The following is a 22899-nucleotide window of genomic DNA, read 5'->3' as shown; positions in this document are numbered from 1 at the left end:
GAATTGTTGCAGCTGATGGAAATGTAAATTCATCAGTTACTTTCCCCATTTCCCCCTCCATCCGCTCCAACCAACTGCCTCCTCCTCCAACTCACCCAAGAGTGCAGGAACAGAGATGCAAATCAATGCCTGCGGGACATCCCATCAGACAATGGCAAGGTCTAAAGAAAGGTTAAAGCAGAAAGGGAACGAAATTTATAGACTTAGCATTAAAATCTTAAAGGACCTTAGGAACAGCAATGAATCTGATGTTAGGAAAGGCAGGAGCTGCCAGAGGCCATGGCAGGAAGGCCTGACACGGGCCATAAATCTAAGCTTAGGAGCAGAAAAAATATAGGCTTCTTTTCAGGCTGAGGCAGCATGATGCAAAGATTCCAACCTGGACTTGAAAAGAGGCAAGGCCACAGAGGCATGGTGGGGAAGAAGCAGACCGGGACTGCAAATAAGGAACGAAAAGAGGAGCAGATCGTGTGGGTGGGAGCAGGGAGCCAGCTCGGGACTGCAGAGGCCGGCAACAAAGACACCAGCAACACACATATGGCTGTCGGGGGAGCTTGAAACTGATCCCCAAAGAAAGAAACAGAAAAGCTGTGGTTGCTCCTTGTTGCATCTATGAGATGGAATGCAGACGAACCTTGTAAGCAACCAGAATCAACACGAAAAGCCAGGCAGCTGGGGGCAACACAAGGTTGTGGAGGGGTCAGAAGATTGGGGGTGGGAGGGTCAGAAGATTGGAGGTGGGAGGGTCGGAAGATTGGGGGTGGGAGGGTCGGAAGACTGGCAGTGGGGAGGGTCAGAAGATTGGGGGTGGGAGGGTCAGAAGATTGGGGGTGGGGAGCTTGGGAAAGGCAGCAGTATCCAATGGTTATGACACAAGCTGGGCAGCCAAGAACTCCCAGGGTTGTCGTGAATTTTCATTCACTCATTCTATGTATTTTGGGGTTTTGTTTTTGTTTCTTTCAATTATGCCCTCTGGGGCGCAAATATACTACATTAAGACACTAATTAAAATGCATAAAACCATTGCAACTGAAAATAACATACCATGAATTATTACGAAAATGCCAAGCTCCAAGTGGCCTTCCCACTGGGACAGGGCTCACTGGAAACACAAAGTTGTCACCACTTTGATTGCCAGGGCTCACACCAGCTTCACCCACTTCCTAGGGTGAGGCATTCTTTTCTCTGCCTCAGTTTCCCCCAGAGGAAAAGAACTAAGGAAATCTCTTTCACAGTTCACAATCAGCAGGAAAGGACTGATTGAATTAATATCTTCACAGTACATTTCAAACCTTTGAAATTAAGTTATTTTTAATGTTAAATAAATATATACCCAACTCACTTATGTAAAGTAACTCTTTCAGTGTTTTAAAATATAAAAATCAATATACTTTTTCCATGTCTTACATCCCTCTCCACTCCATTTACTTTCTATATTCTGCATTTCTTCTCTTTGGCTTTCCTAATGGCTTTCCCCTACTTATCAAATTTCTGTCCACTTTTATTTCCTAGTGTCCATCATCTCTCTCCTTTCTGCCATTCGACTCTCCTCAATTTCTCACTTCTCCTATTTGTCTTGGAAACTAGAGTGCACCTCATATGCAATGTCATTTCATAGGTGAGTACATATGGTCATTAATATTCATTAGTTTTCTTAATCTCTAGTAAAAATAGAATAAAACATGCTACCTTTCCGTGTGTCAGACTAGTTGATTACCAGAATATATATTTAAAGTATAAGACTCTCCTTCTAGAGAGAACCTAGAGGTCAGAAAGCTCTGGGTGGTTGGTGCTTTCCTTGGACAAACCAAGGAAAAGGGAAATCAGCAAAGTTAAGAGATAACCTTAGGGGAGAAATATAAGGCTCAAAGTGATCAGCAAAACTATAGCCTTCAGCAGTGAATTCACCAAAGTGATTATCATCTTTTCACATCCTAGACTCACCAGCAGATCAAAGGGATTTCTACAAAAAGTTAAGAATCTTAGACTCTAGAACCTAACTTGCAGTGTTTCGTGTTGCCTGTAAAAAGTCAATCTGGATCAGGAAAAGAACTGGCTATTATGACTCACACCCCGCATGTACTATGTTAAAACCCAGAAAGATGCCAAAATGTCTCTGTAAAAGATAAAGGCTGTGTAAAGAGTAAAAAATAAAGAGATGGAAAACTAAACACCATCTCAGATGTAAGGATATTCAGATATTTAGGACCTCCCATAAGAAATAACTTCTTTTTTTTCTTAAGTCAATGGAGCCATAAATAAATGAACTTAATCTGACTTCTAACTAGCTCATTTGGTGAAAAGCTAGTGGACTAGAAGTTTATTTGCAGAACTGGGATCTTTCAGCAGCTCAATAACAGGCTTCCTGTTTGACTTTGCACAAGTTATTCAACTACTTGATGTCTAAAGTTACTCATCTGTAACACGAGTAAAACAATATGATAGCCATGTTATTTTTGGCTCTTGGGCTGCTCCCAACCTTGAATGTGTAACTGAATCTCACAGAGGAATTTCACAAAATTAATGAATATCTACAAATGCTGAAGGGCCTCAGGTCAATGTTGACTTCATGGAGTTATAACTATAGAGTAGCTGTTAATAGCCCTAGTGCCACCACCTTCTCTCCTAATCATTACTATTTCTGTCTGGTGTGTCCCTTCTGTTTAAGAATCCATCTGTCCCTCCCCTCCTAGAAGACTTTCTCTCCATTCCACCATCCATCTGAGCCCTTACCACAGCTTTCCTCTAGAATGCATAAGAGACCTTGTTGACGTTGACTTGCCTCTGCTTCCTCTCTCTTTAACACCTTATAAGCTGGCTTCTGTCCATCACTCTATATAGTTTTCTTTGTGTCAAACTCAATAGTTCTCTGATGTACAAATTTTCCTACAAAGATGTGTTCTCACCACTTTTACTGGTGCTGTGAAGGTTGATGTCTAGACTTCAGAGATGCTTCCATGTAGTAGATCACCTCCAACCTTTCTGGTGACTCCTTGGCAAATTCTTATTTCTCTTCCTGCCCAACGATCATCCTTTCTAATTCTTTCTAATAAATGGTTCACCTAATCATGTACTTTTTCTATTAACTGTCTGTATAATCTCCAGCTTCTGTTCTTTATCTCTTTTAGATCTGTAGCATGAATTCTGTTGAAGATACATGTGTCACTTATCCATTGTCATGATAGTAATGCATAACAAACCACCTTAAAACTTAGCGGTCTAGAGGGGAGACCTTCAAGATGGCACAGGAGTAAGACATGGAGATCACCTTCCTCCCCACAAATACATCAGAAATACATCTACATGTGGAACAACTTCTACAGAACACCTACTGAATGCTGCCAAAAGACCTCAGACTTCCCAAAAGATATTTTTTTTTCCTTTTTCTCTTTTTGTGAGTGTGTATGTGTATGCTTCTTGGTGTGATTTTATCTGTATAGCTTTGCTTTTACCATTTGTCCTAGGTTTCTGTCTGTCCTTTTTTTTTTTAGTATAGTCTTTAGCACTTGTTATCATTGGTGGATTTGTTTTTTGGTTTGGTTGCTCTCTTCTTTCTTTTTTCTTTTTTTTAATTACTTTTTAATTTTTTATTCTTAATAATTTTTAATTTTTATTTTAATAACTATTTCTTTTTATTTTATTTCTTTTTATTTTATTTTTTCTTTCTTTCTTTTTTTCTCCCTTTTCTTCTGAGCCATGAGTCTGACAGGGTCTTGGTGCTCCGGCTGGGTGTCAGGCCTGTGCCTCCAAGGTGGGAGAGTCAAGTTCAGGACATTGGTCCACAGAGACCTCCCAGTTCCACGTAATATCAAACAGAGAAAGCTCTCCAAGAGATCTCCATCTCAACGTTAAGACCCAGCTCCACTCAACAACCAGCAAGCTACAGTGCTGGACACCCTACGCCAAACAACTAGCAACACAGGAAAGCAACCCCAACCATTAGCAGAGAGGCTGCCTAAAATCATAATAAGGTCACAGACACACCAAAATACACCACCAGATATGGTCCTGCCCACCAGAAAGACAAGATCCACCCACATCCACCAGAACACAGGCACCTGTCCCCTCCACCAGTAAAACCTACACAATCCAGTGAACCAACCTTAGCCACTTGAGGCAGACACCAAAAACAACAGGAACAACAAATGTGCAGTGAAAAGGAGACCCCAAACACAGTAAGTTAAGCAAAATGAGAAGGCAGAGAAACACACAGCAGATGAAGGAGCAAAGTAAAAATGCATCAGACTAAACAAATGAAGAGGAAATAGGCAGTCTACCTTAATAAGAATTCAGAGCAATGATAGTAAAGATAATCCAAAATCTTGGAAACAGAATGGAGAAAATACAAGAAACATTTAAACAGGGACCTAGAAGAACTAAAAAGCAAACAAACAATGATGAACAACACAATAAATGAAATTAAAAATTCTCTAGAAGGAATCAATAGCAGAATAACTGAGACAGAAGAACAGATAAGTGACCTGGAAGATAAAATGGTGGAAATAACTACTGCAGAGCAGAATAAAGAAAAAAGAATGAAAAGAATTGAGTACAGTCTCAGAGACCTCTGGGACAACATTAAACACACCACCATTTGAATTATAGGGGTCCTAGAAGAGAAAGAAAAAAAGAAAAGGACTGAGAAAGTATTTGAAGAGATATAGTGGAAAACTTCCCTGATATAGGAAAGGAAATAGTAAATTAAGTCCAGGAAGTGCAAAGAGTCCCATACTGGATAAAGCCAAGGAGAAACATGCCAAGACACATATTAATCAAACTATCAAAAATTAAATACAAAAAAATATTAAAAGCAGCAAGGGAAAAACAACAAATATCATATAAGGGAATCTCCGTAAGGATAACAGCTGATCTTTCAGCAGAAACTCTGCAAGCCAGAAGAGAGTGGCAAAACATATTTAAAGTGATGAATGGGGAAAACCTAAAACCACAATTACTTTTCCCAGCAAGGATCTCATTCAGATTCGATGGAGAAATTAAAATCTTTACAAACAAGCAAAAGCTAAGAGAATTCAGCACCACCAAACCAGCTTTACAACAAATGCTAAAGGAACTTCACTAGGCAGGAAACACAAGAGAAGGAAAACACCTACAATAACAAACCCAAAACAATTAAGAAAATGGTAATAGGAACATACATATTGATAATTACCTTAAATGTAAATGGATTAAGTGCTGCCACCAAAAGACATAGACTGGCTGAATGGATACAAAAACAAGACCTATATATATGCTGTCTACAAGAGACGTACTTCAGACCTAGGGACACATACAGACTGAAAGTAAGGGGATGGAAAAAGATATTCCATACAAACGGAAAACAAAAGAAAGCTGGAGTAGTAATTCTCATATCAGACAAAATAGACTTTAAAATAAATTCTATTACAAGAGACAAAGAAGGACACTACATAATGATCAAGGGATCGATCCAAGAAGAAGATGTAACAATTGTAAATATTTATGCACCCAACATAGGAGCACCTTCATACATAAGGCAAATGCTAACAGCCATAAAAGGGGAAATTGACAGTAACACAATCATAGTAGGGAACTTTAACACCCCACTTTCACCAATGGACAGAATATCCAAAATGAAAATAAATAAGGAAGCACAAGCTTTAAATGATACATTAAACAAGATGGACTTAATTGATATTTATGTGACATTCCATCCAAAAAAAAAAAAACAGAATACACTTTCTTCTCAAGTGCTCATAGAACATTCTCCAGGATAGATTATATCTTGGGTCATAAAACAAGCCTTGGTAAATTTAAGAAAATTGAAATCATATCAAGTATCTTTTCTGACCACAACACTATGAGACTAGATATCAATTACAGGAAAAAATCTGTTAAAAATACAAACACATGGAGGTTAAACAGTACGTTACTTAATAACCAAGAGATCACTGAAGAAATCAAAGAGGAAATCAAAAAATAACTAGAAACAAATGACAGTGAAAACACGACCACCCAAAACCTATGGGATGCAACAAAAGCAGTTCTAAGAGGTAAAATTATAGCAATATAATCCTACCTCAAGAAACAAGAAAAACCTCAAATAAACAACCTAACCTTACATCTAAAGCAATTAGAGAAAGAAACACACAAAAAAACCCCAAGGTTACCAGAAGAAAAGAAATCATAAATATCAGATCAGAAATAAATGAAAAAGAAATAAAGGAAACGATAGCAAAGATCAATAAAAATAAAAGCTGGTTCTTTAAGAAGATAAATAAAATTGATAAACCATTAGCCAGACTCATCATGAAACAAAAGGAGAAGCTCAAATCAATAGAATTAGAAATGAAAAAGGAGAAGTAACACTGCAGAAATACAAAGGATCATGACAGGTTACTACAAGCAACTATATGCCAATAAAATGGATGACCTGGAAGAAATGGACAAATTCTTAAAAAAGAACAACCTTCCAAGACTGAACCAGGAAGACATAGAAAATATAAACAGACCAATCACAAGCACTGAAATTGAGACTGTGATTAAAAATCTTCCAACAAACAAAAACCTGGGACCAGAAGGCTTCACAGGTGAATTCTATCAAACATTTAGAGAAGAGCTAACACCTATCCTTCTCAAACTCTTCCAAAATATAGCAGAGGGAGGAACACACCCAAACTCATTCTACGAGGCCACCATCACCCTGATACCAAAACCAGACAAATATGTCACAAAGAAAGAAAACTACAGGCCAATATCACTGATGAACATAGATACAAAAATCCTCAACAAAATGCCAGCAAACAGAATCCAACAGCACATTAAAAGGATCATACACCATGATCAAGTGTGGTTTATCCCAGCAATGCAAGGATTCTTCAATATATGCAAATCAATCAATGTGATAAAACATATTAACAGATTGAAAGAGAAAAACCATATGATCATCTCAATAGATGCATAAAAAGCTTTCAGATACAACACCCATTTATGATAAAAACCCTCCAGAAAGTAGGCATAGAGGGAACTTACCTCAATATAATAAAGGCCATATATGACAAACCCAACATCATTCTCAATGGGGAAAAACTGAAACCATTTCCTCTAAGATTAGGAACAAGACAAGGTTGTCCACTCTCACCACTATTATTCAACATAGTTTTGGAAGTTTTAGCTATGGCAATCAGAGAAGAAAAAGAAATAAAAGGGATCCAAATGGGGAAAAAAGAAGTAAATCTGTCACTGTTTGCAGATGACATGGTACTATACATAGGGAATCCTAAAGATGCTACCAGAAACCTACTAGAGTGAATCAATGAATCTGGTAAAGTAGCAGGATACAAAATTAATGCACAGAAATCTCTTGCATTCCTATACACTAATGACGAAAAATCTGAAAGAGAAATTAAGGAAACAAACACTCCCATTTACCATTGCAACAAAAAGAATAAAATACCTAGGAATAAACCTACCTAAGGAGACAAAAGACCTGTATTCACAAAACTATAAAACACTGATGAAAGAAATTAAAGATGATACCAACAGATGGAGAGCTATACCATGTTCTTGGATTGGAAGAATCAACACTGTGAAAATGACTATACTACCCAAAGCAATCTACAGATTCAGTGCAATCCCTATCAAACTACCAATGGCATTTTTCACAGAACTAGAACAAACAGTTTCACAATTTGTATGGAAACACAAAAGAGCCCGAATAGCCAAAGCAATCTTGAGAAAGAAAAAAGAGAACTGGAGGAATCAAGCTCCTTGACTTCAGACTATACTACAAAGCTACAGTAATCAAGACAGTATGGTACTGGCACAAAAACAGAAATAGAGATCAATGGAACAGGATAGAAAGCCCAGAGATAAACCCAAGCACATATGGTCACCTTATCTTTGATAAAGGAGGCAAGAATATACAATGGAGAAAAGACAGCCTCTTTAACAAGTGGTGCTGGGAAAACTGGACAGCTACATGTAAAAGAATGAAATTAGAACACTCCCTAACACCATACACAAAAATAAACTCAAAATGGATTAAAGACCTAAATGTAAGGCCAGACACTATAAAATTCTTAGAGGAAAACATAGGCAGAACACTCTATGATATAAATCACAGCAAGATCCTTTTTGACCCACCTCCTAGAGAAATGGAAATAAAAACAAAAATAAACAAATGGGAGCTAATGAAACTTAAAAGCTTTTGCACAGCAAAGGAAACCATAAACAAGACGAAAAGACAACCCTCAGAATGGGAGAAAATATTTGCATATGAAGCAACTGACAAAGGATTAATCTCTAAAATTTACAAGCAGCTCATGCCACTCAATATCAAAAAAAACAGGGAGTGGTGTTGTGATGAATTGGTCAATTGGGATTGCCATGTATACACTGATGTGTATAAAATTGATGACTAATAAGAACCTTCTGTATAAAAAAATAAATTAAATTAAATTCAAAAAAAGTTATATTATCCTATATATATATATGTATAATATATATATATATATATATATATTATATATATATATCAAAAAAAACAAACAACCCAATCCAAAAATGGGCAGAAGACCTAAATAGACATTTCTCCAAAGAAGATATACAGATTGCCAACAAACACATGAAAGGATACTCAACATCACTAATCATTAGAGAAATGCAAATCAAAAGTACAATGAGGGTGGTAGAAGTGTAGAATTGGTGGGGTGGGATGAACCGTGCTCCTGGTGGAAGCAGAGGAGCCGAGCGGGAACCATTGCCAGTACAGTGGTAGCAGTTGGATTGACCATTGCTGCTGTAGGATTTGCAGCCCGTTATGCTTTGCAAGACTTGAAGCGTATGGAGCCTCAAGTGAAACAAGTTTTTCAAAGTCTAACGAAATCTGCCTTCAGTGGTGGCTATTACAGAGGTGGGTTTGAACCCAAAATGACAAAACGGGAAGCAGCAGTAATACTAGGTGTAAGCCCTACTGCCAATAAGGGAAAAATAGATACGCTCATTGACGAATTATGCTTTTAAATCACCTAGACAAGGGAGGATCTCCTTATACAGCAGCCAAAATCAAAGAAGCTAAAGATTTACTAGAAGGTGAAGCTAAAAAATGAAGTAAATGTATGATGAATTTTAAGTTCTTACTCATTTATGTATAAGAGTACCAGCTCTTTATAATAAAAGGCCACAAAGCTACACATTTTAAAAATTGGCATAAGCTAAATCAAAGCCTTCATATAAATTTGAGGATTTAAAATCAGATTATAGAATATTTGTAGGTCAATACTCAATAATTATGGGTAAATGCATGCCATTTGAAGTGTTGTTCATTAAAAAAAAACTACAATGAGGTGTCACCTCACATCAGTCAGAATGGCCATTATCAAAAAATCTACAAACAATAAATGCTGGAGAGAGTGTGGAGTAAAGGGAACCCTCTTGCACTGCTGGTGGGAATGTAAATTGATACAGCCACTATGGAGAACAGTATGGAGGTTCCTTAAAAAACTAAAAATAGAACTACCATACACCCAGCAATCCCACTACTGGGCATATACCCTGAGAAAACCATAATTCAAAGAGAGCCATGTACCACAATATTCATTGCAGCTCAATTTACAATAGCCAGGACATGGAAGCAACCTAAGTGTCCATCGATAGATGAATGGATAAGGAAGTTGTGGCACATATATACAATGAAATATTACTCAGCCATAAAAAGAAATGAAAATGAGTTATTTGTAGTGAGGTGGATGGACCTAGAGTCTGTCGTACAGAGTGAAGTAAGTCAGAAAGAGAAAAATAAATACCGTATGCTAACATATATATGGAATCTAAAAAAAAAAAAAAAAAAAAAGGTTCGGAAGAACCTAGGGGCAGGACAGGAGTAAAGACGTAGAGGTAGAGAATGGACTTGAGGACATGGGGAGTGGGAAGCGTAAGCTGGGACGAAGTGAGAGAGTGGCATGGACATATACACACTACCAAATGTAAAATAGATAGCTAGTGGGAAGCAGCCGCATAGCACAGGGAGATCAGCTCCGTGCTTTGTGACCACCTAGACGGATGGGATAGGGAGGGTAGGAGGTAGATGCAAGAGGGAGGAGATATGGGGATATATGTATATGTATAGCTGATTCACTTTATAAAGCAGAAACTAACACACCATTGTAAAGCACTTATACTCCAATAAAGATGTTTTTAAAAATCTATTAAAAAAATAAACTTAGTGATCTAAAATACTAACCAATTTTTATTGCTTGTGAGTATATGAGTGCTCTGAGTAGTTTTGTGATGTGGGCCTGACTTGATTGATCCCAGTTAGGTGTGTTCATACATCTGCCATCTTCCCAATCATTCTACTACAACACCTCAGCATAAATGTCCTGCTGTCAGATCAGGCCAAGCAAAGAAAAAGATAATCTTTTTGCCTGGTCTTTTGGGCAACACTATCATAATTCCAAGATCCTAAGCTCCCTACACTTTAGAAATTTAAAATCATCATTCAGCCTATCTCAAATTTTCAGCATTATCTCAATTTTTGTTTTCTCCTTATCACATCCTGCCCAGGCTCTTGGAATCATTTCTTTACAAACCTCCACATTTCCAGGGATCCATCATCCCTACATTCCCCTCCTGTGAGAGTCACTTTGACCCTCTTAGTCTCTTGTAAAAATCTCTGCTCTTGCTCCTGCCCCTCCACAAACATTTGCATATATATGCACAGGTTGGTGTACCACATCTTAAAATTAGAAGGAAAAGGGAATCAATAGCAGAATGTTTTTAAAAATGAAAAATAAACAAAAACATTAAAATTAAATTAAATGACACAATAGTTGAAATCCATTTTATCTATTTCTTCCAATTGAGCCAAATCCTGGAAAACTCTGAAAATGACATATTTACCATCTTCAGTCCATTCACTCATGCTGTATATCCATCGCTGACTACTTATAATAAACATACATGATTGTTGGAAAACTCATAAATCCAGACCTTGTTGATATGGCTAGTGTCAAAATTAATCATCTCTTCTCAAGCAACATAGTTTTCCTTTTGTTAACTTCATTAGAGCCCTTGAGCAAAATAAAATGTGCCCGGATTTTCAAAAGTATGTCTGGAAATTATAACAAGACCCAAAGTCAGTCAGTAATTTCTGGATCTAAAGCCTGTAGTTGAGGTATAATGTCCTATTTGGCTAAAAAAGGAACCGTTTTTCATGAATTTGCTCACATTTATTTTCAATCCTTGCTTGCTGTTTTGCCAAAAATGGCTGCATCTCTAACCTTATCTCTTTTTAAGCCCATTTCTAGAAGGCAGGGGCTTAGTCCTCACCACACTTCTCCAAGCTTCCCCACAATACGTGGCATGTAGTTGGAACTTAATCGGTATTTACTCTTTATAATGATAGTGTGGAGCTCATTTCAAACAGACCACCCTTTTGTCAGTGGACTTCACAAAAGCAGAAGCTTATAATAGAAAAGTGCGGTCTTTTGAACATCTGGAATAAATGCCAAGACACTGGTCTAAACACTCTTCTCTGAAGATTCAGATTTGTCTTTCTTTTAAGCTTGTATGTGTGTGTTATAGCTATTGTTCTTGAAAAACCAATGTCTGATGCTTTTTCTTTGGATTTGTTTACACTCATAGCCTTAAACTAAATTTAAAACCTTAACAGCTGCTCCTTATTCTTTGTTTGAAACTTCAGTTCCCTTTACACTTTAAGCTTCTTCACCCTGTGTCTTTTAGAGCCTCATCTTCCAGGTCTCATGGCCAACACTGAAGATCCTTGGAGGGAGGACCCCTCATCCCACTGATTTTGTTCAGCATAAGACTAGCTCTTTGCCCTCTTTGTTTTCCATGGCTCAGTCATTCTAGACCATCATATGTCATCGTAAACACTGTTTCCATCTACATACTTTCAGGTACCCTGTGTCCACTCTTGGGGGACCAATCAATCCTCTTTGGTTTTCTTCAGTTACTGAATCCGGCCATTGATATCTAGTTTTCTCTTCTGTTGTCAGTATGGAGCCAATCAGACCAGAGAATCATATGAACCAAACAAGAGAGTAGCACCAGGGTTAGAAATGGTTAAAGTTCTCAGGTTGGTTTTCTTTTATATCTCCCCATTCGTAACATACAACTCCTAGTAAGTGGACTTCAAGCCCCATATTTTACAAAGTTCCCTCTGACACAGTTCACCTCAGCGCTCTCCTCTCCTCTTTCCCACAAACTCTTGAGGCCCTAGAAAGTCTTCTTTCAATCCATATAGACAAGCAGTTCCACTTATTAGTTTGATCCAATGCCAAGTTACTTTTCTGAAACACTTTCAGTCTGCATTATAAGCCAACACTCCCACGAGAGCTGGCCTGCTTCCTTCCCACACTGATGGTGTGAGGGGGGAGAAAAAAACACCCCCCACATCAGAGAACAATCCCACTCAGGTCTGGGATTGGTTGAGAGATAAGGCAGGGTGTGGTTCTGAGTCAGCTGCTCAGCTCTTCTACCTATCCTTTTTACACTACAAAGTGGAATAAATGATGAACAGGAAAATTAAGCAAATCGAACAAAATGAGTGAAATGAGCTTGTCTGTCCACATGCTAATCCGCATGGTGATAGGGAGCAATTTCAAATCAGATGTGAGCAGTAGCCAAAACTATTAGTAAGTTGGGAAATGGAGTGTATCAAGGGTCAGATTTATAAAACAGTACTCTTTCGCCAAACCTCTGAAATTCTAAACAAAAATAACACTCAGATACATTGAAAAGACCAAACCAAAGCATCTGGCTTCCTTAGATGGTGTACATAGCAGGAGAAATGTTGGCAGAACATTTGATTACCATAAAAGAGACAGTTATGCAGAAACCACATTAGAGTAAACTCAACCAAAACAAAGTCAAATGTTTGAACTGTTTTGAATAAATTATGGTAGAGACTTTAAAAAGGGTCTAGCCTGGATTAATGAGAAATGCAAATGAACTGGCTCAGAAGCAAACCGGCTTCCCCTGTGTTGTGACCCTTTGCCCCTCAGATCTGGGGGTGAAGTAAATACCTGTCATCTATAGAACTGCTCAGAGGCACATCACATCCACATGACGGGTGGCTTGAGCCAAGTATGTTAACCGTTTCCAGAGAAGTGATAAGTCAGTCTGATGCTGAAGTGTGTCTGCTGATTCCCCTTAACTGCCAGCTCCACACCCCCTATTCCTTTCAGTGAAGAACTACATGGACCAGCTGGTTTTGATCATTTCATCCATGGCAAAGACTGTGAGAAACACATTCACTTTGGTAACATAACGTATATACATTTACACATATATATCTGCACACGTTTTTTCTCTGGGTCGTATATATGTCTATTTATTGTCTAGAGTTGGCCATAGCCTTCAGTCAGTCTTTCAGAGTGTCCCCTTATGACAACAAAACCTTCCCTAATTTGGGTTCTCGGCAGCTGAATCCAACCACCTTTGGAAACGAAACTGCTGGGCTTTAAAAAGCCCAGCTCATCTATCTGGGCTTTCCAATTAGCAGGTCATGGAAAATGATACAGCCAATTTTCTAAGGGACTCTGATGATCCTGGAGACCCTCCCCTTTAAGCCCCTCTTAGCATTACTCTGTTAAAAGAGATGATCGAGAAACTAATACTATCTTGAGAATATGTGAGTGGTTCTCATCACACTCTCCAGATCCTGTCTAGAGTAAGAGCAAAGACTCAATGATTTGTGGGCTTGGAGTTTCAATGAATCAGAAGAATCTTCCCTAAACTGATGTTAATGAAAAGAATAGAGGAGAAGTATGAAATGAGGTTGACAAGATGACTTGGAGTCTTGGTTATGGTTCTGCTTTGTGGTCAGGGGAACAAGCTCTGAGTCATAACTTTGCTGATAGGGAGTTGTTTTCACGAGGGCACTTTAAGTGAGCTACTCCCTCTCGCCGGATAGCCAGACTGCCTCATGCCAGGGAGCCAGCACCACCCCCGCTACTTCTGCTGTCCAGTGCCTGAGGTTGAAAAATGTGAGGCAGCTGGGGGACATGAGAGCCAGGCATCCTTCTACTTATTTGTTTAACTACTCTGCTAGCCTGGGTGCAATCACACTGTTTTCCATTTACATGATCTGCTAATTGGAAAGCCATACCTGCTCAGCATTGGTCCATGCTTAGAGGCCCTAAATGCTGGCCCTGGCTATTTCATTCCAAATATGCCCTGGATGCCAAGAGTGATCAGGAAAAACATTTGAGAACAGTGTTGTCAGACTTTAGCATGCAAAAGTCTGGTAAACTGGATAAAACACACATTCTCAGACCAACCCCAAAAGATTCTGATTTAATAAGTCTGGGGTAAGGTCTGAGAATCTGCATTTCTGAAAAGAAGTTGCATTTCTAACAACAAATTAATGCTGATGTTGTTGGTCTGCAGATTTTACTTTGAGTAATGTATTGCCTTTGTGAGAGTTGCTATAAGAGGTCAAGTCATTAATTTCTTTTCAATCAAGTCAATAATAGATGTTAATTGGAAACTAACTTCCCCGGGTAAGAAGAAAGGAATCTGTGGTCCTTCACGTTGAGACATTTTTCTTTCCCTCTCACTACTTATCAATCAAGGCCTGGATTGAGTGCCTCTGGACCCTCAACCAGATGCTCCAACCTACACTAACATCTTCCTTATCTGAACTTCTATTACACTTCAACATAGGATTGCCTACTTTTGTTCCTAATTTTTCACTAATTGTTCCTTGTATGTGAATTTTGTCATAGATCTAAACTCTAATACAATTGGATAAAGGCCCTCTCAACACTCACAGAGCAAGGAGAAGACATAATGTTCTTTAAAATGAATTTCAAAGATCAAAGCAGAACTAAATTAGTGTGCCTGTGAATGTAAGAACAGGTAACATTGGAGAGCTATGATCATAAAGAAGTCATCAGATCAATTCATCACCATGTCATTTTGGCTGTGGTTCTAAATTATTTCTGTTCAAAGTGTCTGGCACAAGATAAAGACTCTGCTGTGTGGAACAGTAAATGACTTACCTTTTCTGATATTTTTTTCTAGACAGGAATTAGTTTAAACTGTGTCCAAGATGTTCCTAGATTGGATGTTGCTGCATGAAACAGATTAAAAAGTAATATGGTGGGGTCTATGGAATGGCCATGTGAGGAGTGCCAAAGACCCTCTCCCCAGGGAAATACCATTTAACTACTAAAAATTATAAAAGAACAGCCATTTAAAGTCTCTAAAAATTTTCCTAAGGACACACATCAAATGGAGAGACAGTCATTTAAGAAAATCTACTAAATCTTAATATAATATGTATATTGTAATTCCTAGAACAACCACTAGGAAAATAATTCCAAAAATATAGTTAAAAATCATTAAAGGAATTAAAATGTTACACTAGAAAAATTCATTTAATACAAAAGAAGATAGAAAAGGAGAAACATGGGAACAAAAATATGTGAGACATAAAGAAAGAAAATAGCAAAGTGACATAAATCCAAACATATCAATAGAAACACTAAATATGAATAGACTATACAATCCAATCAAAAGGCAGAGATTATCAGACTGGATAAGAAACAAGAGTCAACTATATGGTGTCCACAAGAAACACATATTAGATTCAAAGATACAAATATGTTGAAAGTAAAAGAATGGAAATACAGATGTATCATGGATGTATCATGCAAACAGCATGGATGTATCATGCAAACAGCAACCATGAAAGAACTGGAGTGGCTGTACCAATATCAGACAAAATAGACATTAAAACAAATAATGTCACTAGGTTATAAGATTAAAGATGTATTTTATAATATGTATCTTTTATAATATAAAAGGCTAAATTTTATAATGATAAAATTATCACTTCATCAAGAAGATATGGCAATTATAAACCTATATGCAACTAAAAACAATGCCTCAAAATACAGAAGCAAAAGTTAACAGAATTGGAGGGAGAAAGATCATTCAACAATAACAGTTGGCAATTTCAACACCCCAAATTCAATAATAGATATAACAACCAGAGAGAATATTGACAAGGATATACAAGACTTGAACAACACTGTAAACCAACTAGACCTAACAGACATCTAAATAACACTCCACCCAATCACAGAATAATATATATTCTTCTCTAGCACACAAGGAATATTCTCCAGGATAGAATATATGTTGGGCCATAAACAAAAGCTTAATAAATTTAAGGGGATTGAAATCATACAAATTGCTTTCCAAACAAAATGGAATTAAATTAGAAATCAATAATATAAGGAAATTTGAAAAAATTTATGAATATGTGGAAATTAAATATACACTGCAAAATAATCAGTCAAAGAAGAAATCATAAGAGAAGTAAGGAAATAGTTTGAAATGAGTGAAAATGAAAACACAACATTCCAAAACTTATGGGAGGCATCTAAAGCAGTGTTTAGAGGTAAATTTATAGCTGTAAAATGCCAATGTTAAAAAAGAAGAAAGAGCTAAAATCAATAACCTGGCCTTCTATCTCTAGAAACTGGAAAGAAAGAGAAAACTAAACCCAAAGCAAGAAGAAGTAAGGGTATGATAAAGAATAGGAAAAAAATCAACAAACCCAAAGGTTAGTTCTTTGAAAAGAATAATAAATTTGACAAACTTTTAGCTAGACTGACCAAGAAAAGGGATGAAGACTTAAATTACTAAAATCAGGATTTAAAGAGAGACACCACTACTAACCTTAAAAAATAAAATTAATTATGAAAGTATTTATGTTATACCATTAGTAATGTATCACAATTCTTAGACATTCTGTTCCCATTTTTTCCATTCATTTTTATCTTGACTTTCCAGTTTTGGAAGTTTCTATCTTCTAGCTCACTGATTCTTTCCTCAGCAATGCCCAGTCTACTGATGAGCCCATTCAAAAGCATTCTTCATTTCTGGTATGGTGTTGTTTTATTTTTAGGGTTTGGTTTTTTTTTTTTTTTTTTTTTTTTTTTTTGTGGTACACAGGCCTCTCACTGTTGTGGCCTCTCCCGTTGTGGAGCACAGGCTCCGGACATGCAGGCTCAGCAGCCATGGCTCACGGGCCCAGCCGCTCCACAGTATGTGGGATCCTCCCAGACCAGGGCATGAATCCATGTCCCTTGCATCGGCAGGTGGACTCTCAACCACTGCGCCACCAGGGAAGCCCATTTTTAGCACTTTTTTTTTTTATTTATTTTTTTGCTTTATAACAAATTTAATCAGTTATACATATACATATGTTCCCATATCCCCTCCCTTTTGCGTCTCCCTCCCACCCTCCCTATCCCACCCCTCCAGGCGGTCACAAAGCACCGAGCTGATCTCCCTGTGCTATGTGGCTGCTTCCCACTAGCTATCTACCTTACGTTTGGTAGTGTATATATGTCCATGCCGCTCTTTCACTTTGTCACAGCTTACCCTTCCCCCTCCCCATATCCTCAAGTCCATTCTCTAGTAGGTCTGTGTCTTTATTCCTGTCTTACCCCTATGTTCTTCATGACTTTTTTTTTCTTAAATTCCATATATATGTGTCAGCATACGGTATTTGTCTTTCTCCTTCTGACTTACTTCACTCTGTATGACAGACTCTAGGTCCATCCACCTCATTACAAATAGCTCAATTTCGTTTCTTTTTATGGCTGAGTAATATTCCATTGTATATATGTGCCACATCTTCTTTACCCATTCATCGGATGATGGACACTTAGGTTGTTTCCATCTCCGGGCTATTGTAAATAGGGCTGCTATGAACATTTTGGTACATGTCTCTTTTTGAATTATGGTTTTCTCAGGGTATATGCCCAGTAGTGGGATTGCTGGGTCATATGGTAGTTCTATTTGTAGTTTTTGAAGGAACCTCCATACCGTTCTCCATAGTGGCTGTACCAATTCACATTCCCACCAGCAGTGCAAGAGTGTTCCCTTTTTTCCACACCCTCTCCAGCATTTATTGTTTCTAGATTTTTTGGTGATGGCCATTCTGACTGGTGTGAGATGATATCTCATTGTAGTTTTGATTTGCATTTCTCTAATGAGTAAAGATGTTGAGCATCCTTTCATGTGTTTGTTGGCAATCTGTATATCTTCTTTGGAGAAATGTCTATTTAGGTCTTCTGCCCATTTTTGGATTGGGTTGTTTGTTTTTTTGTTATTGAGCTGCATGAGCTGAATTTTTAAATTCATTCTTAGAGTATCCATTTTCTCTGCTTACATTACCCATCTGTTCTTGCATGTTATCCACTTTTCCATTAAATCCCATATTAATCAGTTACTTTAATTCCCAGTCTGATCATTCCAAAATCTTGGCCATGTCTAAGTCTGTTTCTAATGCCTGCTTTGCATCTTCAAGCAGTGTCTTTTGCTTTTTAGAATATCTGATAATTTACTTTTGAAAACCATACATGACATACTGGGTTAAAGGAACTGAAGTAAATAAGCCTTTAGTGTGAGGCTTTATGTTTATCCTGCTAGAAGTTAGGCTGTGTTTACTGTTTGTTATGATAATAGGTACAAAAGGCCAAAATTTCCTTTAGTGTCTTTGTTTTGGTTCCCCTGCTGTCTCGAGGTTTTCCTAGACACTGCTTATTAGAGTCTGAGCCTTGAAGTTCTTTTGCCTACAATCCACTGTTGTTACACAGGAGCCTGATTCATATAGTGCAAAGGTGTGGTGGTAGGGGAAGCATTCTATAATGCCATGATTAGGTCCCAGTCTTTTAGTGAGTCTGTGCCCCTGGGCTCTGGGGTTCACAAGTTCTTCTCAGGTTTTTCCTTACCTATAGGTAACACAGGAAGGCTAGTGATGGCTGGAGTTAGCTATTTCCCTTACTCCACATCAAGGGCTAAGGAGGCTAGAGTTGGGTATTTCTCTTTCCTCAGGTTGACTAGACTCTGGCAAAAATAGTTTCTTTTGAGGACAAACTTTCATAAAGGAGCACAGAATGCTCTGAACATATTTTAAAATGGTTACTTTTTCCCTCTCCCTGCTAGAAGTACAAGGAAATTTTCTAATATTCACCTCTGAAAACCTGATGAGGTTCCTAAAGGTAAAACTCATAACAGTGTGGAGACCTCCATAAGAAGGGGCCCCTGGAGTTTCTAACTCTGAAGCTAGTCCACACTGAGCCTACAGAAATTCATCAATTACTATTTCAGTTTTCCCTCCTGTACTGGCTCCAGTGGCTGACTTCTGCTTCTGAGCTTCTTCTCCTGGTAAGCTGTGATTCTTGGTATCTGCCTCTCTCTCCAGTTTGGGGGGGAAGTGGTTTCTTCTATGACCTCAATTCTCTGAAGGATGAAAGAAGAGTTGCTGGTTTTCAGTTTGTTCAGCTTCTTTGCTTTTGTGAGGATGGCAGTGATGACTTCCAAGCTTTCTAGATGTTGGACTAGAAACTGAATCATAAGGAAAAATTATAAACAATTGTTTGCCAACAAAATGAGATAAGTTAGATAAAATGGGCAAATTCCAAGAAAGACATAAACTATCAAAACTGACTGAAAAAGAAATAGATACTCTGAATAAACCTATAACAAAGAGATTGAATTAGTAATTTTTAAACCTCCCACAAAGAAAACCCCAGCTCAGATGTCTTCACTGTTGAATTCTACCAAATATTTAAAAAAGAATTAGGGCTTCCCTGGTGGCGCAGTGGTTCAGAGTCCGCCTGCTGATGCAGGGGACACGGGTTCATGCCCGGGTCCAGGAAGATCCCCCATGCCGCAAAGCGGCTAGGCCCTTGAGCCATGGCTGCTGAGCCTGCGCGTCCGGAGCCTGTGCTCTGCAACGGGAGAGGCCACAACAGTGAGAGGCCCGCGTAAAGCAAAAAAAAAAAAAAGAAGAAGAATTAATACAATTTTTCACAAACTCTTCCAAAAAGTAGAAAAGTAGAGACCCCTTCCCAACTCATTCTATGAAGCCAGTATTAACCTGATACCAAAACCAGACAAAGATATCACAAGAAAATAAAACTACAGACCAATATCCCTTATAAATATAGATGCATAATTCCTCAACAAAATACTAGCAAACCAAATCCAGCATAAAATAAAAAGAACTACATACCATGACCAACTGGGATTTATCCTAGGAACACAAAGTTTGTTTAACATCTGAAAATCAATCAGTATAATATACCATATTAATGATGAACAAAATCCACATGAGCATCTCAGAAGCATTTGACAAAACCCAAGAGATTTCATGATAAAAACATTCAGCAAACTAGGAATAGAAGGGAACTTCTGCAACCTAATAAAAGTATCTATGAAAAACCACAACTAACATCATATTTAATGACAAAAGATTTAATACATTTCCATTAAGATTAAGAATAAGACAAGAATGTCCACACTTGCCATTTCTGTTCAACATCATACTGGAGGTTCCAGCTTACTCTTGTATATAGAAAAGCCTAAAGAATCCATGAAGAACTATTAGGGCTAATAAGCAAGCTCAATAAAGTTGTGGAATATTAGATCAATATGCATTGATAAATATCAGTTGTAGTTCTGTACACTAGCAAGAAGCAATCAAAAATAAAAATTAAGAAAACTATTCCATTTAGAATAGCATTGAAAAGAATAAAATACTTAGAGATAAAAAACAAAAGATGTAGACACTCAAAAGTATTTAGAAAACATCATTGAAAGAAATTTTAAAATATGAAAATAATTGGGAAGACATCTCATATTCATGGATTGGAAGACTTGATTTTTTTTTTTCTTTTTGCAGTACGCGGGTCTCTCACTGCTGTGGCCTCTCCCGCTGTGGAGCACAGGCTCTGGATGCGCAGGCTCAGTGGCCATGGCTCACAGGCCCAGCCACTCCGCGGCACGTGGGATCCTCCCAGACCGGGGCACGAACCCGTGTCCCCTGCATCAGCATGCGGACTCCCAACCACTGCGCCTCCAGGGAAGCCCCCAGAAGACTTGATATTTTTAAGATGGCAATATACTACAAATTGATCTAAACTCGATATAATCCCAACAAAATCCCAGTTGGCTTTTTTGGGGCAAAAATTTTAATTGGTAGAATTTTGGCTAAAATTCATATGTACTCAGAATAGCCAAAACAATCTTGAAAACAGAAAACAAATTTGGAGGACTCAACTCTTCCTAATTTCAAACTTACTATAAAGCTACAGTAATCAAGACTATGATATTGGCACAAGAATAGACCTACAGATCAACAGAATAGAATTAAGAGTTGAGAAATAAACCTTACATTTATGGCCAATTTGTTTTCAACAGGGTTACCAAGACAATGAAATGGGGATAGAATAGTCTTTTCAACAAATGATCCTGGGACAACTGGATATCCATACAAAAAAGAATGAGCTTGACCCCCTTCTTTACATCATACATAGTAATTAACTCAGAATGGATCATAAACCTAAATATAAGAGCTAAAACTATAAAACTCTTGGAAAAAACATAGGAATAAATCCTCATGACCTTCGATTGGGCAGTGGTTTCTTAGATATCACAACAAAAGCACAGCAACAAAAGAAAAATAGATAAATAGATTTAAAATATCAAAGCTAAACACTTTCATGCTACAAATGATCTCATCAAGAAAGTGAAAAGAAAATCAACAGAATGGGTGAAATATAGTCAAATAATAGATCTGATAAAGGACTTGTCCTTAAAAAATTTAAAAAAGAAGGAACACTTACAAATCAATAAAAAGCCCAATTTTTAAAATAGCCAAAGGATCTGAAGAGACAGTTCTCCAAAGAAGATATATACAAATAGTTAACAAGCACATGAAAATGCAAATCAAAACCACAAAAATACTTGCCATAATGGCTACAGTCAAAAAGACCAACAATAATAAGTGTCAGTGAGAATGTGGAGAAATTGGAACCTTCAATGCATTGTTGCTGGGAATGTAAAATGATGCAGCCACTTTGGAAAACAGTTTGGCAAATTTTCAAAAAGTTATTAAACAGAGAGAGTTACCACATGACCTAGAAATCTCCTTATATACACTCCTAGCTCTATACCCAAGATAATGTATACCCTGTAGCATGGCTGGATTCAAGTGCTCCCACCATGTCATCAGGACTTTCAGTAGATGGATGTATGATTGATGATAGATAGATAGATAGACAGACAGATAGATAGATAGATAGATAAATTGGATTTATCCCAGTTCTGCTTTCCTTTGTGTTGACCGTGCTGTCTGCCCCATCAAGAAGACGACCAGCCACTCTAGGTCTACAGTCTTACAGTTTACCCCTTTACCCACTCCAGTGGAAAGGTCACCTTTCTCAATACTTACAGACAAGGTCACCAGACTGCTTCTCAATGGCCTGCTTGGGACACTTGTCCATCATTCAGTCAATAACAGTGGCATGGACACCAGACTCTGATTGATCTGACCTGGCTGTCATGTTCATCTCTAGGTGTGCGATGGGGAAACTCAGATGAAACATGGACTGACATGCACTGTTGGTCCCCCTAAGGAACTGTAAGATGCTGATAACAAAGTGGGTATGGGCGTTGGGATCCACCACAGTAGTTGAAAGTATAATTTAGAAGCAAGTTGTTGTTAAACCTTCTGAGCTTAGGAAAGAAAAGACCTATTACGATCACTGGAAATGCTTTTTAAACCTATCTGAAAAAAAAGTGTGTGCCCAAGTTTGAATAACGAACTTTAATTTAAATACCCTACTGCACAGATGTTGCCTCATGAAAGAAATTTTAAATGATAGCAAACTTTAGAAGCCCTTTATGGTTTCAGTAAATCTAGTCTTCATGATTATATGGCTGGACTTGGTACAGTTTTGACATATAGTATCTATTGGAAACTTTCCATTTCATCATACTATACACATAAGCTTGACTTCAGTGGCAGAAAGGGAGAGGTGGAGCAGTCCAATCTCTTCCCTAAATAGAATGGGGGGCTGGGGGAGGGAG

The 22899-nt window shown here is 37.8% G+C and overlaps 1 pseudogene; it reads left to right on the top strand.

The window, feature by feature from the left end:
• Positions 1-411: 411 nt before the first annotated feature.
• Positions 412-9086, top strand: LOC132494717 (mitochondrial import inner membrane translocase subunit TIM14-like; annotated as a pseudogene).
• Positions 9087-22899: the final 13813 nt, after the last annotated feature.

Source organism: Mesoplodon densirostris, chromosome 8 (assembly GCF_025265405.1).
Source record: "Mesoplodon densirostris isolate mMesDen1 chromosome 8, mMesDen1 primary haplotype, whole genome shotgun sequence".
Classification (NCBI taxonomy): Eukaryota; Metazoa; Chordata; class Mammalia; order Artiodactyla; family Ziphiidae; genus Mesoplodon; species Mesoplodon densirostris.
The sequence above is the reverse complement of the archived record's forward strand: the minus strand, read 5'-3'. Positions and strand labels throughout refer to the sequence as shown.